Below are 17,836 nucleotides of genomic sequence, written 5' to 3'. Positions count from 1 at the left end.
AATTGGCCCATCAGTGAAAGTAAGGGAAACCTAAGATAAAAATATATTAAAGATCTTATTGCATTATTCCAAAGCTAAAAGTGAGAGAACCCATAGCTCTTATACCTGTGACCAAAACAAATTAAGCTACTACTACTTTCTATTCTACCTTCCAAGATGACATTTGAGATTTGAAATTGATTTGGCCAAAAATGAAAATAACAAGTGAACAAAAGGATTAATCCCTTCCAGCTAATTCTGAGAACTGGACTTGTTACAACCTGCCCCCTTGGCAAGGAGAAAGACCCAAACATAGATGTTCCTCTCTCCTGAGGGAGATTCTTGTATTTAATGGCAAGAAACATGTTTTCTAGATTCCCCTCATTGCCCTCCATGTGTTTTATACTGTTTGGGTTTATCTCAATTGGGTATACAATCTTTTTTTTCTTTATTTAGACTGAACTATTCACCAGTCTTAACCAAAATTCAGTTTATCTGCAGTGGAAAGGCTGACTTCCATTTGAGTGGAGTTCCATGAAGAAGAAGAAGAAAAAAGAATCATAAAGACATTTGATATGAGCAAACACCTCTCTATTCAATTTTACCAAAATTGTGAAGTATTTTGCTTTGTTTTTCTTTGTGGAGTTGCTTGTTAATATGTTTTTTAATAGACAACAAGGCACCAAGAATCCTGGGTAAATAATGGATGTTAAAAATAGCTACTACCTAACAATGTTACTGGAACAATTAGAATGCAGAAAACTCTCTCTCATGAGAAGCCAACTAAAAACAAAGGTTGGCATGATGCTGTTTCTTTGTGTGTTTTTTTTTCAAATTAATACAGTAAATTTGTTCCAAACTTATCTCTCCCACTTAAAACTATTTGGATGGTTTTTGTGTTGTTTGCTTTTTAACTCCTCCTAAATTATATAATTGTGGGATCTATTCTTTGTGTAATTTTACTTTTTTCTTCTTTTTTTTTTTTTCATTAGACATTTATGGTGCCAACATACATTTATATGTGTGGACTATATATATGCCTTGTTTTCACACTCGCAGAGCAAGGAAATTATCCCAAAAGAAACTTTCTTTCTAGCCAGATTCTATTAGGTTATGTTATTCAATGTACTGTAACACAAAATTCATCTCTTCATTTGGTGTCCAGTTGCTAAGGAACACAGCCAAAATGTTCCTCTTTGCAACACAACGGAAGACCCATAGAGATCATGAGGGTTGCCCATAAACATGTACAGAGTCTCTGAGCAAGTGGAATTACGCTTCCATATTTAAACCTGGAAGAGCATACCATTATTGACAAATAGCTGTTTTTACCTTATGTACAACGGAATACAAACAGGGACTTCCATAATCCTTGCAAAAAGCCCAGTAGCTTTTCTAGACTCATGACCTCTCAAGTCATTCAGCGTATTTTAAACAGAAGCCCGATCACTTCTGCCTCTAAATGCAAAACAGGACTCCTGAAAAGCATAAAGTTTCTGAAAGGTCCCGCCATGTCCACCAAAAGAAACGATTTAACTTTGTTTTTCTTAAAGGCCAATTTCTACAGAGACACGAATCTGACGGAGCAATAAACACCATCTGAATCTTTTTCAAATGTCTCACCCAAGTTAATTGGACACATGTAAAAGGTACTGTCTACTTTAAAGACCTAAAACACGTTATGATATCATTCCATTTCATAAAGTCCTGAAAAGAGATACTTACATTTTGCTGTCACTTTGTACCCCCCCAGAGGAGGGGTGTGGCCTTCTAATGCATCAAATCCAGCGGACACTAGGACCATGTCCGGATCGAACTCTTTGGCCACAGGCTTCACGATGGTCCTGCACAGTAAAAAGGCAGCCAGTCACACTTGGGAATGGCGAATACCTTTAAAAATTGTTCAGTGAAAACGACTTGGCACAACCTCAAGAACGTCCCAAGAATAAAGAAAAGAGGGAAAGAAAACACTATTTGAGTGGATCAAAAACTTACCATTTCCTTAATACTGAATCACTGTTATTTTAACATCCCAATTCAGACTTTTTTCTTTCATCTTTTTTCTCCAAATTGAAAAAAAAAAAAAATGCTTTGCAGGTACATTCTAAAGCCTGTCATATTACACACACATCTGTGGCTGTTTTATCCCACTGCCTATGAAAAAAACTGCTTCTTCCAAGGGAGTGACTAATGTTTTACAGAGGAAAGTCGAAGCTTTAGTCGAAAACTCGGCTTGCTCCAGTTAGTGAGAACTTGGTGTAAATTTGAACTATAAATTTCTTTGGGGAAAAAGTTTGCTTTTCCAACTAAAAAAAAAAAAATACATTTTTAAATATTTGTCGTGGTAGGGGGTGACTCTTGCAAAGGAAAAACACAAAATTCCCTTAATAGAATCCAGACTATAATGTTAAGTGAGGCCAAAGTCAGACACACCAGGGACGCGGTGGCCCCATCCATGACAGCACCCCCTGCTGGTGCCACTCGGACACTTCAGCACTCACCTCTCCAGCCTTCTGGGGCTTCCTAACCCCTTCCTCATCAGTGCTGGTTGGGAGAGAGAATGACTATTGAATGCAAGTGGGCTTCATGAAATAAAATTGTTTTAAACGTAGGCCTCAAGACCAGTATGCCATCATAAAAACTCAAATTTCAAAGACTATTTAGTGAAATGGGAAAACTGCATACTATAGTGAATTTAAAAAGTATTAAGATCTGGGTTGTGTGCTTATGAGAAATAACTAAAAGAGATATTAAGTAGTTATCCTTGAGTAGTGACATAATTAGTTCTTTTAAGTGTTTTAAATTTGTAAATTTGCCAGATTGTCTACAATGATCACATATTAACTTTATATTTAAAAATTCAATTGCATGTCATAAACAAGAAGTTGTTGAAGTTATAAAAATATATTATTTAATTGAAACTTACATAGAATATAAATGAATGAAATATTTTCTCTAATAACTCCACTGCTGTCATAAAAGTTCCATCCTTCAGGCTCATAAATGTACATGCAAGTGACTCCCACAGTAGGATTTCCAACAATTGGAAAACCACGTAAATCTGAATTGGCCCATCAGTGAAAGTAAGGGAAACCTAACTTTATTTACTATGTAAAATGTCATTATTCTTTTTCTTCAGTAAAATTAAGAATTTATACTACAGTTATATTATCAAAGAGATAGATCGGATTCTATCGCTTTCCAATAATACCAACTCTTACATAGTAGTTTTTATAAAAAGTATCACATATAATCAATTCACTATTTTTCGTATGAATGGAATAGCCATATGTTGTATGTTTGGATATTAGATATTGGAATAAGTTCTGTTGAGGAATAAAGAGTGTTTTATCAAGATACTCTCTTTAATTTTATTAATCCTATGAACGCCCTTAGAGAACAAATGATGCATTTACAAAAATCAGTAGATAGGTGATTAAACAAGGTTGTCCACGCAATCATATGCATTTCCTTTCCCTCTATTAGAAGGTCATCTTTCTTTCTTCTTGTTCCCAAATTAATCTGTACCTTTTTAATTTTTACCCAACCTTCAAGGCGCATCTCACTTACTATGTTCTCCATTAAGGCTTCTCTTTACACATGGATATGAAATATATATGCATATATTTTTGGTGGACAAACAGGAAAGGAGACAAAGATTGCCAACATAATTTAAGAATATAGAAACATAGACATGATTTCCAGAGTGTAAGTGCCTACAGAGAAACCACAAAAAGCAAGAAGATTTTTCCCTCTCTTTCTAGAGAAACTAACTGACCAAACAGGAAATACCCAGAGAGTCTGACAGTTGTGTGTCACTCAGACCCACAGTCAGCTTGTTTTTCCAATCTTCCTCTAGTGAAGCCTATAGTGAATCACCAGTCAAAAAGCCCAACCCAGTTACACATCTTTTCAGTGCTCCTTTCTCGAATATGATGGATCATCCCCATTTGTTTGAAGAAAAGTTTAAGCATGCAAGATAGCAAAACTAACATGCAAAATAATAAATAAAAGAAGGTAAACTCAGAAAACCAGATAAAATGCAGGGAAGAAACAATAATTTCAAAAATTAGGATTATCCTTAGAGACATAAGATAGTATATCTATAAAATCACAAGGGGGTGCTACTAAAAAGACCCTGAAAACATAAAAAATACAATAAACTGTTCGGAAGATAAAGTTGACAAGTTGTCTCAGAAAGTACAACAAAAAACAGAGACCTGGAAAATTGGGAACAATAGATCAGAAACTTAGAGGACCCATATAGGAGAGTCAACATCTGAGGGAAATTTCAAATTTTTAAAAATTGAGAATCTTATATACATCTCAACTGCTGATCAAAAATGGGAAGTAGAATAGAATTTCAGACTTTCAAATCTTAAAAAAATAGAATCTCTCACAAATATCTTCACAGGAAGGTATTGGATAATACAGTCCATCAAAATGAAGGCATAAACCAAAATATACAGAGAGATACAAACCATTCCCCTACCAAAACATTTTTATAAATTCCCATTTTTTCCAAAAGTTTTAAAAATTTTATTCTAACTTTAGAACGAAACAGTAGAAATTTGCTCTGCCGTTGGAAATTTGGCATGGAACAGAGTAGGTTTTCATTCCAACGCAAGTATTCTGTTAATAAATACATCTTACCCACTTACGAGGGAAATATATCTCTCTATGCCAAATACCTCTGTATACACAGAATCGCTGCTTTCTATCTGAAGCAAACAGCACATTTGTTATGAGGCCTTTCCTGAATTCACAAGCATGTGGGTTTTACAATTTCATGCAGGTTTTTAAAATGCTCCATCTTGCAGGACTAATCCTATACATTTGAATTCACTCTAAAAAAATAGGAAAAAGATGTGAATTTTTGAAAATTTTAGAAAAAAGATATATCACCTGATAGACTCCTCTTACTTAAAAATATACATTCCGAGAATTAAGTCCGAGTGGTAGTAGTTTGTTGACTAAATTAGTGATGCATAATGAGAATAGAATTCTGTGATGTTATGCTGCAATATATCCTGTGTGTTTTCTATTATATTGAAGAACTATATGGCAACAGATGTTTGTAGATGGTGATACCGGTAAAGTTCATTCATTCCTCTCAACAAGTACATAATTGAGTATCTACTATGTTGCAAACACTGTTTTAGCTTAAAGATGTGCTCGATTTTGAACTGAGGCATATTTATTTTCCTTTTGTAGACATTAAACTCTTTCTTGCTCTTCTCTCTGATAAATTTATCAAATTAAGACTCCACAAGTCTCTTTATTTTGGCAATTATCTCAGGAATGTCCATGAAAGTATTTGTACTGTTCTATTTATGCCTGTCTAGATTGATCTTTATTCAAAAGATTTATGGTGTCTAAAAGGTTGAAAACTGTATTTTGGGTTACTAAGCATGAAAAACAATGACAGTTTTCCTCAAACAGAACAAATCCTTGAAGGCATTCATTTAAAATTTTATCTGAAGAATTGGATTTTCTGTTTAAAGATAACAAATAAAGCATACATGTTTGCCTCTCATCTTTCCCAATATCCCACTGAAAAGAAAGCATAGGAATATACATGTGAACTCACGGTTTTTAATGTATATCAGGTAAATAGATATAGAAATAACTTTTGATGGGTGGGTATTCATAGGATGGTATATACTCCTAAAAACAATGACACCCCGGTAACAAGGAACCCAGTTAGTACCCAGATCTTGCTTTCTAATATCAATTTCCAATGAAAGGACCCAGGAGTCCTTGGAGAAGTGGTTGATTCCAGGACTGCATCAGGGAAAATACCAGGTGACTCTGGAACAACTTGAGGTGACAGAAAGCAACGAAATGCTCAAAAAGAGACAGGTACATGTCAATAGGGTATATGAACCAATGTGAAGGAGCTGTCAATGGCCAAACCTGAAACAATTTGAGGAACAAAATAAATAATGATAGTATTGGATTGTAACCCACATAATCAAACACTGAGTCCATGGTGAGCTAAATAAACATTGAATAGAGAGGAGAGGAAATAGCTCTTTCCTACCGAAAAATGTCAAGTCTTAAATGTAGAAGAATTGAGGGAAATAGGAAATCACCATTTGAACAAGACAGGAATAATCGCTGCAGGCAAGATCCATGGATGGATACTAAAATTAGTGGACAGCAGTTGGAGGAGAAACATGATATTTGCATAATTCCAAAATATTACAAAAAGAAAACCGCAGACACCACCTTAATGAAGTAATCAAAGTTAACATCTCCTGTTATTCTCTATGACTGTGGTCCCCAAGCCCAGGCCACAGCCCGGTACTGGTAGTGACCTGTTAGGAACCAGGCTGCACATCACCACCTGAGCTCCCCCCACCAAACACCCCTCTCACCCTCTCACCTCTCCACCCCCACCCCCGTCTTCCCACAACCCCACCATGGAAAAATTGTCTTATTGTCTTCCATGAAACTTAGGAACCAGGTCTCAGAGCAAGAGGGGAGTGGAGGGGAGAGGGGGGCGAGCCAGCAAAGCTCCGTCTGTATTTACAGCTGCTAGCATCCACGGCCTGAGCTTTGCCTCCCCCAACAGCTCCATGCCCCCATGGAAAAATCGTCTTTCATGAAACATGAAATGGGTCTCTGGTGCCAAAAATGTTGGGGACTGCTGCTCTATGATGCATTGACAAAGGCAGATCAATCCTATAGTATTCATGTTAAAAATATATGACTTTAAATATAATAATGAGAAAACATCAGACATATAAATCGAGGAATATGTGACAAAATAACTGACCAGTATTCCTCAGAAGTTGTGGCCATGAAAGACAAGGGAAGATTAAGGAATTGTTACAGATTGGAGGAGACTAGGGAGATGCGACATCCAAGTACAAGGTGGGGCCCTGGATTGGATTTGGGGACAGAGAAAAGGACATTAGTGGAAAAACTTCAGTCCCATATAAAATCTGCAGTTTAGCTGACAGCATTGGACAAATATTAATTTCTTATTTTGATAACTGCATTATGGTTATGTAAGTTTTTAACATTAGTGGACACTGGGTGTCAGGCATACAGGAACTCTGTACTATTTTGACAACTTTTCTGTAATTCCCCTATCACTTCAAAATAAAATGTTAACAAGTACCAGAATACAATAAATAAATAAATTTATAACAACGAAAGAGAATGGGAGAGTTGTCAACAAACAGATTTTTAACAAATTTCCAGAAGAAGGAAATTGACTGGGAGCATACTGAAAAAACGAAATAAAAAAGACAGCTGCTGCCCTATATATGTTCCATAGGACCATAGAAGAGATGGCAGACACTCCACCCAACGGAACCCCACTGAGGAAATGGGGATGGTGAAGGAAGAGAGAGGCAGGACTACAGACAAGAAACCAAAGAAGTTTCAGTTGGTTAAGAACACAGACTACATTCCAACACCTTAATTGCATTTCCCCTTTGCCGGTAACCAGGGAAAACAGTCAGATTGCCTTTTTCTTAAGCAAAAGGATGTGTCTACAAAGCAGAGGCTTCTAATGTGCATACTGGTGCCCTAATATACAGTCCTTCTTATTTTATCATTTGAGAGGACTCGGAGACTATGAGCCATCTTCTACAATGCTAACTCTAAAGTGGGGTTTGGCGGTCCAAACACTCTGTCCCACACCAGCTGACATAGAGCTCTCAATTGACCTATTTCCACAACCACAGGGAAAACTGACACCAGACTTTCTTAAATATCAATGAAAAGGCAGGCATTACACGGCACATGAGAAAACCCAGCAATATAAAAAAGAGATTAAAACAAACAAAAATATAAGTGAGTCTGAAGATAGTTTAGGCAATAGAAATAATAATTTCAAAGAGATACAAGAAAATATTTTATCTATAAAGACATGCTGTTATGAAAAAGAACAAAGAACAAAGGAAGTACTTCAAGATAACCAAAATTGCACAAATTAACAGAAGGTCTGAGAAAATAAAATTGAACTAATCCCTCAAAAGTGGAAGCAAATAGGTAAAACATAAATGGGAAAACATAAAGGATCATTGCAGAAGCCCTGTATTTGAATAATAGGAGTCTCTGAAAGAGCCAAGCACAGAGAGGAGAGGAAATTATCAAGCAACAACAGAAGATCATTTTTAGGAACTGAAAAATACTCAAGTCTATGGGTTTGATAAGTTCAACCAGTGTGAAGCCCTATGTATCAAAAAAGAAAAAAACACACTTAGACATAATCTCACAAATCTTCAGATCCTTAGAGATCCTTAAAAAAGAAAAAGCGTATCCTCAAAGAAACAGAAAATGATATTGACAGCAAAGTCCTAATTGGTAACATTGAATGTCTTTATATTCTGAGGATAAATCATTTTTAAACTTTAATTCTACTTCCAGCCATTATATACTAGTATTCAAGTATATGACATAAATAAAAACACTTTAATACATGTAAGAAATCAGAAATTTATTTCCAATGTACACTTTCTTAAATATTTACTTAAGAATGTAAACTTTGCTTCTGCAAAGCAAGGAAATAATTCAAAGAAATAGACAGGCATAGGACCAAAGTAGTCGATATGCCATAGGAAAATGAAGAGGATTCAGTGATTAAACATATATTTCTTTGCTAGAAACCAAACAATTGAAGGAATAATAATGACATATATGCTTTTTTATCTTCACCTACCAAAGGTGATTCTAGCATGCTTTTCTTGAAGAGTATGTCTTTCCTCCTTGTGTGTCTTTACCCCAAGTAGGACACATGCTAGTGAGAATACATTGAGCTTATAAAAATAGAGACAAAGAGAAAACTACTACTAATAAAAAGACATGTAGACCATGTGATTAAATACTAAACACAGTAAAGAGAAGAGAATCCGGTTCTGGATTTCTTTCCATGAGATTTGGAGCAATTGATTCTGATTCTGAACTTCTCAGTTAGAATCAGATCTCTCGAACTATTTCATTTCTCGTCAATAGCCAAACAATTGGTTGCACTGACATTGAGTCAAGTGTTGGCCTTAAGCTGAACCACGCTAGTAATTTCCCATGACTCATTCCAGAATGTGCTGAGGGAAGGGTATAAGATGCTACCCACTCATTTGACAAGCTCAGTTCAAGAAGGGAGCTCCCATAAGAGCATAACTGTGGCTTTAAGGACAGCAGGCTTGGTTTCACAGCCTGCAACTCAAATTCTAAAGCAAATTTCAAATCATCTTAACCTTTAGAGTTACTCAACAATATTTTCATATTCATTTAGCAGTCGTTTATTGAGCCCCTTCTACGTGGGAAGCACTGGTTTGGTGCTGGGATTCAAAGACACAAGTACACTGCAGCGCTGCCCTCAAGGAGATCACAGATTAGAAGGAAAGGCAGGTGGAAAACATGTCTCTGCGGTATGGCATGGTACCAACACAGGCATGCACGAGGTGACAGAGGAGAGTGGAAACCAACAGGGAAGAAACAATACGAAGACAGTCCACAAGAGGGGACATGGAAAGTGAGTTTGGACATTAGGTGTAGGTCAGGGATCATAGCAAACAAAGACCCTGATCTCTTGCCTTTATGGGGTTTACATTCTAACAGGAGAGAAAGACAGTGTACAAATAAACAAGGAAGCAACTAAGGACAAGGTAAATAAAAAGCAAATTATACAGGAAGTCATGGGGGAGGTGCAAGTTTAGATCTGAGTATGCAGAGAAGGCCACTCTGACGTGGTGACAGCGGAAATGAGAACCATGTTTATGAAGGGAGGAGGTGGCATGAGCAGAATTATGGGGGGAGATCAGCCGCCGAGAGAGAGCAAACACAGAGGTCCAGAGGTGGGAGGGCCCTCAGTGTATTCTGGGCATCACAGGAACGTCACCGTGGCTGCACAAAGTGAACGAATGGAAAGATGGTTGGAAATGGGGTCGGAAAGATGGTTGGGAATGGGATCAGAAAGGTGGTATAAAGCCAGTTCATGTGGGACCTCGTAGGCCACTGGCAGGACTTCAGATATCATTCTGAGCAAGAGGGGAAACCCGAAAGTTCTGAGTAAGCAGTTACATGATCGGATTTGTGTCTCCTCTGAGACAGCAGATCTCGATCCCGTGTGTAATTTATAATGGCATATTGTAATCATGCAAATGTGACTTACAGGTGAAAAATCCAAGCGTACATTTTTATTTACAGTCTAATTGTAGGTCATTGCTTAAAAATATCAGATTATAAAACCACACATTTTCAAGTGGCACAAGGAATTCTGCTCTTTTTAGGTTTTTCTTACAAAAACAAAAATGCCCATTACAGCATGCACATTTTTCCATCCAATCCCATATGTTGTGTGTAAAGTAACAAGGAAAGATGCTTTCGAGGACAATTCTTCATGACAGTCACCAGGCAGCGCATCAAAGAAGAGCTCCTACACAGATTCCGGGCAGCTGTTGCAGCTGCTGGTACGTCGGGATGGCTCCCAGCCCCTCACTTGCCACTGGACCAGTAGGGTCTTTGTGGGGAAGCACTAAATGAAGGAATATTATGGGTATTTGTGGAAGAGGCCCAGTGCTGGGCGCTCTAAGCACACCGAGTGTAACTGTGCTCTCCCCCTGCTCCTCCAGCCCCAGCCTGAGTAAGGTCTGCTTTTCTCCCCTAACCTTCACCTTCCCCCTCCTCACACATCCCAAAAGTACACACACACTCGCACACGTTGTCCCTTTCTTTCTTTGACCAGCCTCCTTTTTCTTTATAGCCTCAATCTTCCAACTTTGACAGCCCCCTCTCTCTCATACACCCATAGCCAATCCACCAAGGAATACTATTGTTCGCACTTTGAAAATATATACAGCAATTTTCCACGCCCCAACACTTCCACGGCTGTCATCCTGGCCTGTGCCAAACTACCTGTCACCTGGATGAGAGCCTCAGCCTTATAAGAGATGCCCATACTACCTTGGTACCCTCTGTGCTCTGTTCTCAACATGGCAGCCAGCCAGGCTGATGTGTTTAATCAGATCTTCATCATTTTTCTCAGGGCAAAAGCAGAAGTTCTTGTAAATGATGCCTAAGTCCCTGGACAGTGACGCTGCCCAGCACCTCTCTGATCCCAGCTCTTACAGCTCTCTGCCAAGACGCTGTTCACAAATATGCCTGACATATGCTGGTCCAACGAATTATTTTTAACGATTATTTTTTATTTTGGTAAAATGTACATAACATAAAATGTACCATTTACCATTTTAAGTATGCAATTCAATGCCATTAAGTATTAATACATTCTCATTGTTGCGCAACTATCACCACCATCCAACTCCAGAACTTTTTCATCTTCTCAAACTGAAAAACTCTGTGCCCATCAAATAGTATCTCAATAACTCCCCATTTCCACCTCTCCCCAGCCCCTGGTAACCACCATTCTACTCTTACGGACTATTTTAGCTACTTCATGCAAGTGGAATCATGCAGTATTTGTCCTGTGACTGGCTTATTTCACTTAGCCTAATATCCTCCAGATTCATCCGTGTTGTTTATAGCAGAATTTCCTTTTTTAAGGCTCAATAATATTCCATTATATGCATATACCACATTCTTTTTATCTATTCATCCATTAAGAGACACTGAAGCAGTTTGATACGGAGAAACTGGAATCCTTGTACGCTGTTGGTGGGAATGTAAAACGGTGCAGCTACTATGGAAAACAGTGTGGAGGTTCCTCAAAAAATTTAAAAAGATAAATACCATATATTTTCCAATGAATACCATATATATTACCAATCTCCCTTCTGGATAGCTATCCAAAAGAATTGAAATCAGGGTCTCAAAGAGAAATTTGCACCTCCATGGTCACTGCAGCGTTAATCACAATGGCCCCTGGGATTTTACACTGGCCATTCCCTTTGCCTGAATGCTCTTCCCCAGATGCCTAAGTCCCTCACCTCACTTAGATAGTTACTCACCTATTGTCTTCTCAGTAAGACCTTCCCCTGATGCTTTTTCCCACATCTACCCCCCCTCTGTCACTCCTAACTCTTTTGTTTCGAGTTTTCTCCCCATGACACTCATTACCTTCCAAAGTGATACATGGTTTACTTATGCATTAATATTATATTCATTGTTTATTTTCTGGTTCTTCCCACTAGATACAAGCTCTTGAAGGGAAGAAATCGTTTGCCTCTTTTCTCACAGATATATCCAGGCAACCTAGAAGAGTGTCTAGCACGTAGCGGATACTCAATAAATAGTTGTCGAGTGGAATATCCAGTGATGCCCTCCCTGGTTTTTCATGGTTTCAACTCAGGTTTTATTGGTCCCTCGCTCTTCCTCAGCCCCGGTACATTGCACAAATATATCTTGCCCTATTTTCGTTCATTAATTTAGGTATGTTTCTAAATGTCTATTTCTTTTTTATTTGTACAAAGTAATCATTAAAATGGGAATGCTGCCAGTGCACAGTTCTCTAACTTTCTTGTTTTGATGAGCACTGGAACACTGCATGAAAGGGAGGGGGGGGGGAAAGGTGGAGTTTCTCCAAAAGCCTTGAGAAAGAGCATCAAATTCCACAATATTTTCCATGGGGCACTAACTCAAAACTGAGTCTTCTGGCTTCAATGTTCAATTGCAGTTGGGTAGAAAGATCACTGGACTCCAACTGAAGACATCAAGTTTCTGTTGTTGGTATTGCCTCAAATTGTGTAACCTTGGTAAATTGCTAGTCCCCCAACTACAAAATAGGACTGCGGGATGGGACTCTCTTAGATAATCTCTAAAGTTATATGCAGCTCAAACATTCTAGATTTTTTTATGTTCCAGATCTACAATACCAAAGGGACACATTTTTCCCTGTTATTCTTTCCCTTGCATTTGATAACAAAAGCTGTTGCCTGAAACCCAACATCTCTTCTGATTGAAATCTTTGTTACATTACTCACCTATGTGCCCGTGATTCTAGAGCCTAGAGTGGAGAGCAAGCCATTTCACTCCAAAAGCAAAGCTTATATGAGCTATATTCCTGGAACAGAGTTATTGTTCTATTAATAAAGAGATTGGGGTTCTAAATATGGCATCGTGACTTTATATTGTTTCATTATGTTAAAATACTAATGCTAATTATAGTATTCTGTGTTTTCAAATGAATCCTTGATGAGAATAAGTGACCTATATACAAATAGTACATGTATGTCATAATATAACACAATATATTCTAACAAAGCATATGTATATGCATGTGTATTTGTATATATTCTTAGTCTAGAAAGATCATTTTTCAATTAGAGTTTTAAATATGACATTCAGTAAGTTTCTGTTGCTTTAGAGCATTAAAATGTCAATGCTAATTTTAGAACCCTATGTTTTTTAAAAAGAATGAATACTTGAAAGGACTGAGGGAATTTCCTTGCCTATGATGTGTCATGTAGCCAGTAATATATCTGAGTAATTCAGAAGTATTGCCAATGTATCCTTCAGCTAAGAGTCAGGAGATACATCCTTCTCAACAGTATCTCTTCCTGATTTGGGGATAGTGTCAGTGTGTATAGTATTATTATATTTATATTATTATATTTGGTCTTCCTCTGAATGTAAAGTGGTATTGCATCTCTAAGCAAAATCCCACACTCAAGCATAGCAAACTGGGCAAAAGTATAAGATTTCCAGTCTGTCAAAACGGATAAAGTGATTTTTATCTAATTATCACACATAAACACAGTAGTAATAGAATTAAAACATTTTCCTTTCGTTGAACTCTGTACTGAAAGCTGGTCTAGAAAAATCTAGAAAAGCCTTCACTCTGCCACTATCGGATTAGTAAAAGACTAAGTCCTAAGTAACCAATGCTGAGCTACAAGGAGGTGTGGGGGGAACAAGGGTCTTCTCCAGCATAATGCATTGGAATTATTGATTCCTTTTTGAACCCCTTCAAAATTGCCTGTGACTATCCAAGTAGGTACATTTTTCCTATGGTTCCAATGGGTGCCTACAGAGGTGCTAGTCTCACAGCAGACTTTTAGTTCTAATTTCTCTTAAGCCTACTTTATTACTCCTTCCCATTTTCCTTCCTTCCTTCTTTTCTTTCCTTTATTTCTTTCTAATTTTCTCTCTTTTTAGTCTAATTTATTCTTAAAGGTCATGAAAAGAATTTAAAAAGATTTTGGAAAAAATTTCACACAAATCAGATCAAAATTTTTAACTTTTTGTTTCCTTAAGTGAAGATCAACTGGATAACCAAGGAAGAAAATATATTCAAAGAAGAACATAATCCACATGATTCATGAAAGAAAGGCAGAAAAAGCCTCTACAACATGTATCTTTCCAAATTTTTGTTTATTTTCATTTCTATAGCAACCTGCTGGTTGTAAAACATTGCCATAATGAGTAGAAAATAGAGCACAAATGACAGTAAAATGTTCTTATAACTCAAATAGCAGAGAATTGTTTAGAGAATTTGGAAAGGCTGATTTTTTTTTTTTTGAAATGGGCTCATAGCAGGAAAAATGTCTACCTAAGCCATTAGTAAATTTCCCCTCCAGGGGGACAATAAGATGCTAGTGACACGTGCACTTTGGAAACTTAATTATGTGCCCATTTTTGTTATTACTTTCTTTATCCAAAAAATCCCTAAAGAGATTTTACTACCATCAAATCAGTCATAGGGATTTCTCTGCTTTCAGTGGGGTGCAATGTGGAGCTTAGTATACATATTGCATTTCCCATCACCCTATGAGAAGCACAGAATATTCTTTTTGCAAAGTTTCAAATGAGTCTCTCTTTGGTCTTTGCACAAGTGATTGCATTCCATAAAATATTACTGCATAAATCCAAAGGACCCTGGCTAAAAATTAAACTCAGTATTCCAATAAAATCATATATATGTATGTACATGTATATATTTATATATATATACATTTAAAATTAAAGAGAACGTTAGCCTTTATATTCCTTCTCAAAAGGAGAGAAAATGGAGCTTTGTGGGCATAAAAGGAAAGAAAAAGAAAGGTCAAAATTTACTGTAAGTAAATGTTCTGTGGTTTATAGAATTCGCAAAACAAATTACAGCATAACATCCTTTTCAAGGAACTGTTTGTGTCTTTGGAAAAAGTGTGTATTATTTTTGGTGAACTCTACCTTTTAATGTGGCCTTTCTGAGGGAGGCAGCATCATCAAAATTTTTTTTTAATTGCGTAACAATGTGAGATGAACAAGACAAAAGGCAAGTTCATTTAGTAACTTAAATCCTTCTTGTTCCCTGAGGCATAGCCAGAAAGAGACCGAGAAGGAAGAAAGAACGTGGGGCCTGAATGGAGCTCTCAAGTGCAGAGTTAGGCTATCTCCTCGATCAGAAGACCAGCCCGAGATCAGGGAGTTTTAATTTTATTCATATCTAAAATGAAAGTACAGTAGGATTAATCCCAAAGCTAAAGAAACACTTCACTACTGTTAGGGACAATGCTAACTCTTCTTCTAGCAAGAACAATAAAATTATCAACCATTTTGACAATGTGCCATGTGCCAGGCATGGAGTTAGGCAGTTTATACATTCCTTCTAACGCTGAAATATCCACAACATACGTGAAATGTATTTTGATCCTCCAACTATAGAAAACGAGACTGAGACTCAATGAGGTTAAGATATTTGGTCAGGTTGATTCAGCAAATAACTGGCCGAAAAGGGATTCAAACGCAGATCTGTCTGAATCCAAAGATTATGTTTTCTGAAACCTGACAATTTTACTGCCTTTCGACTACATTTTGGGGGTGAAAAATTAATGTTTCTAAATGCTATAATTCTATGAGTTGGTGAAGGCATATCATAGTGTAGTGACGTAATCTTTTCGATGTTTCTGTGAGTTAGAAAAGAAGCAGGTACGCCACTTCCCACTTCTAGGAGATGGTAAAAATGATACATTGTTGTCAATATTTATTGAGCAGCAGCTTATTTCCAGGAACAAGTCCAAAATCAATGTTCATTCCACCAAAAACTCTGGACTTTTGAGGGTGACATGACAGAGTAGTTGATATTTACTGTTTCATTAGTTACGACAAAAATATGCCCTGATTAGTTAAGACTATGGATTGTCAGTTGGATTAGCATGAAAGCAATTTCTAAGAACAGTACAAACATTCCAGATAAGAACTGAAAAAATAAGCTGATTACCCATTTTTTCAAATATTCAGATGTCTGATTCCATATACACAAATAGCTACAGTAAAATTATCATTTTAAAAAATAACTATGATTGTTTTTATTTTTTAAAAAGTGGATGTTATGGTAGCACGTCGTTTCTTCTGTGATACAGGGACACACGAAATGAGCTGCTGAACTCCTGGCAGAACCAGAGGTTTCAATGGATAAAAAGCTTAAAAGCTAACCTTTTGTGCAAGAATATTTGTTTTACAACCAAATAATCCTCTATGGTCATCAGTACAGCAGTACTATACCCTCCTATTAAAAGAATTAAAGTTGTTTTTAAAAACCTTTCCAAACAGCAGATATTATATAAATACATACAAATTGGTTTGTATATATCATATCTCCATTTGAAAACAAAGTAGCTGAAGCTGACTTTTACAAGTTTGTCTTATTCATATTGTCCATTTGTTCATTCATTAATTTATCCCCCAAATATTCAGTGAGCATCTACACTGAATCTCAATGCCAGGGTGCCCAATGCTATATTTCATACTATCAGGACAGGCTCCTATACTTAAGGAGCTCATGTGGCATGCATAAAATAGATCTGTAAACAAATTTCCCCCAGTTCAAAGTGCTAAATTCTCTAATCAGATACAGATTTTTTGTCTCCCAGTTCAAAACGGTAATTACTCTAAAAAGTATAGCTGCGCATGTAGACACAGAAAAGGAAGTTATTAATTGTTCTAGGGAACAGAGGAAAGGGTTTATAGATAAAATGATATTTGAGTTCTCTGCTTAAACAGAGGCTTAGTGTGTTTCAAAATTCTCAAACCATAACCAACAGCAAATAATTACATTTCGCCTCCTGAACCAGCACACACACACACATACACACACAACTAAATCATGTTTTATAAAACAATACTTAACACTCTTTTATCTTCCATTACATTCTATTCAAAATGTCAATCTTGACCCACTAAATTGATTTCATAACCTGTTAATGAGCTGCAACTCACAGTTAAAAAAATACTACTTTAAAAGGAAGAGAAGCAATTATTCATTGGAAGAAAATATTTCCAGACAAAGGGAAGAGCATGTTCCAGACGTGGAATTACCAAAGCCATGACACATAGAGAAAATGGTAAAAATGTCAATGGAGTTGAGTTATGACATGCATGATGGCAATGAAAAGTGGATTGGAGAAATCAGAGAGAGAAAGAAAACGATAAAGCTGAGAGGTAGGAGACGAATGTAGGACCAGACTGTGAATAACTCGACTGTTATTTCCTTCAAAGGAGCTTTATGATGTAACAACATTGATCCAGCAGAGATCATTAAGATAGTAAGGTGGGAAACAAATGCCACCTTTGCTTCAGGGAAAGATAGTCATGTGGAGAAAAGACCGGAATGCATTTAAGTGACAAGGAAAACCATAAAGACCTTAGCTGAGGTAGTAGCAGTGGGGATGGGTAGCAAGGGGCAACTTCAGGAGATATTCTACGAAGGTGTTCATGTTCAGATAACGGGCATTTTATCACACAATCCTAGTAGAGCTAGAACAAAATAAGAAGGTGAAGACGAAATGCAAAATAAACAAATTATTCTTATTTCCAAAATTTAAATCATTAATAAAGATTCATGTATTCAACTAAATATTTTCAAAAATTCAAACAGTTCTGTTCTTTCAAATTATCATTACAAATGGTCATGTAATGAGTTAATATAAATGGCCATTAAATATTTTTTAAAATATCTAAC

Source organism: Propithecus coquereli, unplaced genomic scaffold (assembly GCF_000956105.1).
Source record: "Propithecus coquereli isolate 6110/MARCELLA unplaced genomic scaffold, Pcoq_1.0 Scaffold61, whole genome shotgun sequence".
NCBI classification, from domain to species: domain Eukaryota; kingdom Metazoa; phylum Chordata; class Mammalia; order Primates; family Indriidae; genus Propithecus; species Propithecus coquereli.
Note: the sequence above shows the minus strand (reverse complement) of the source record.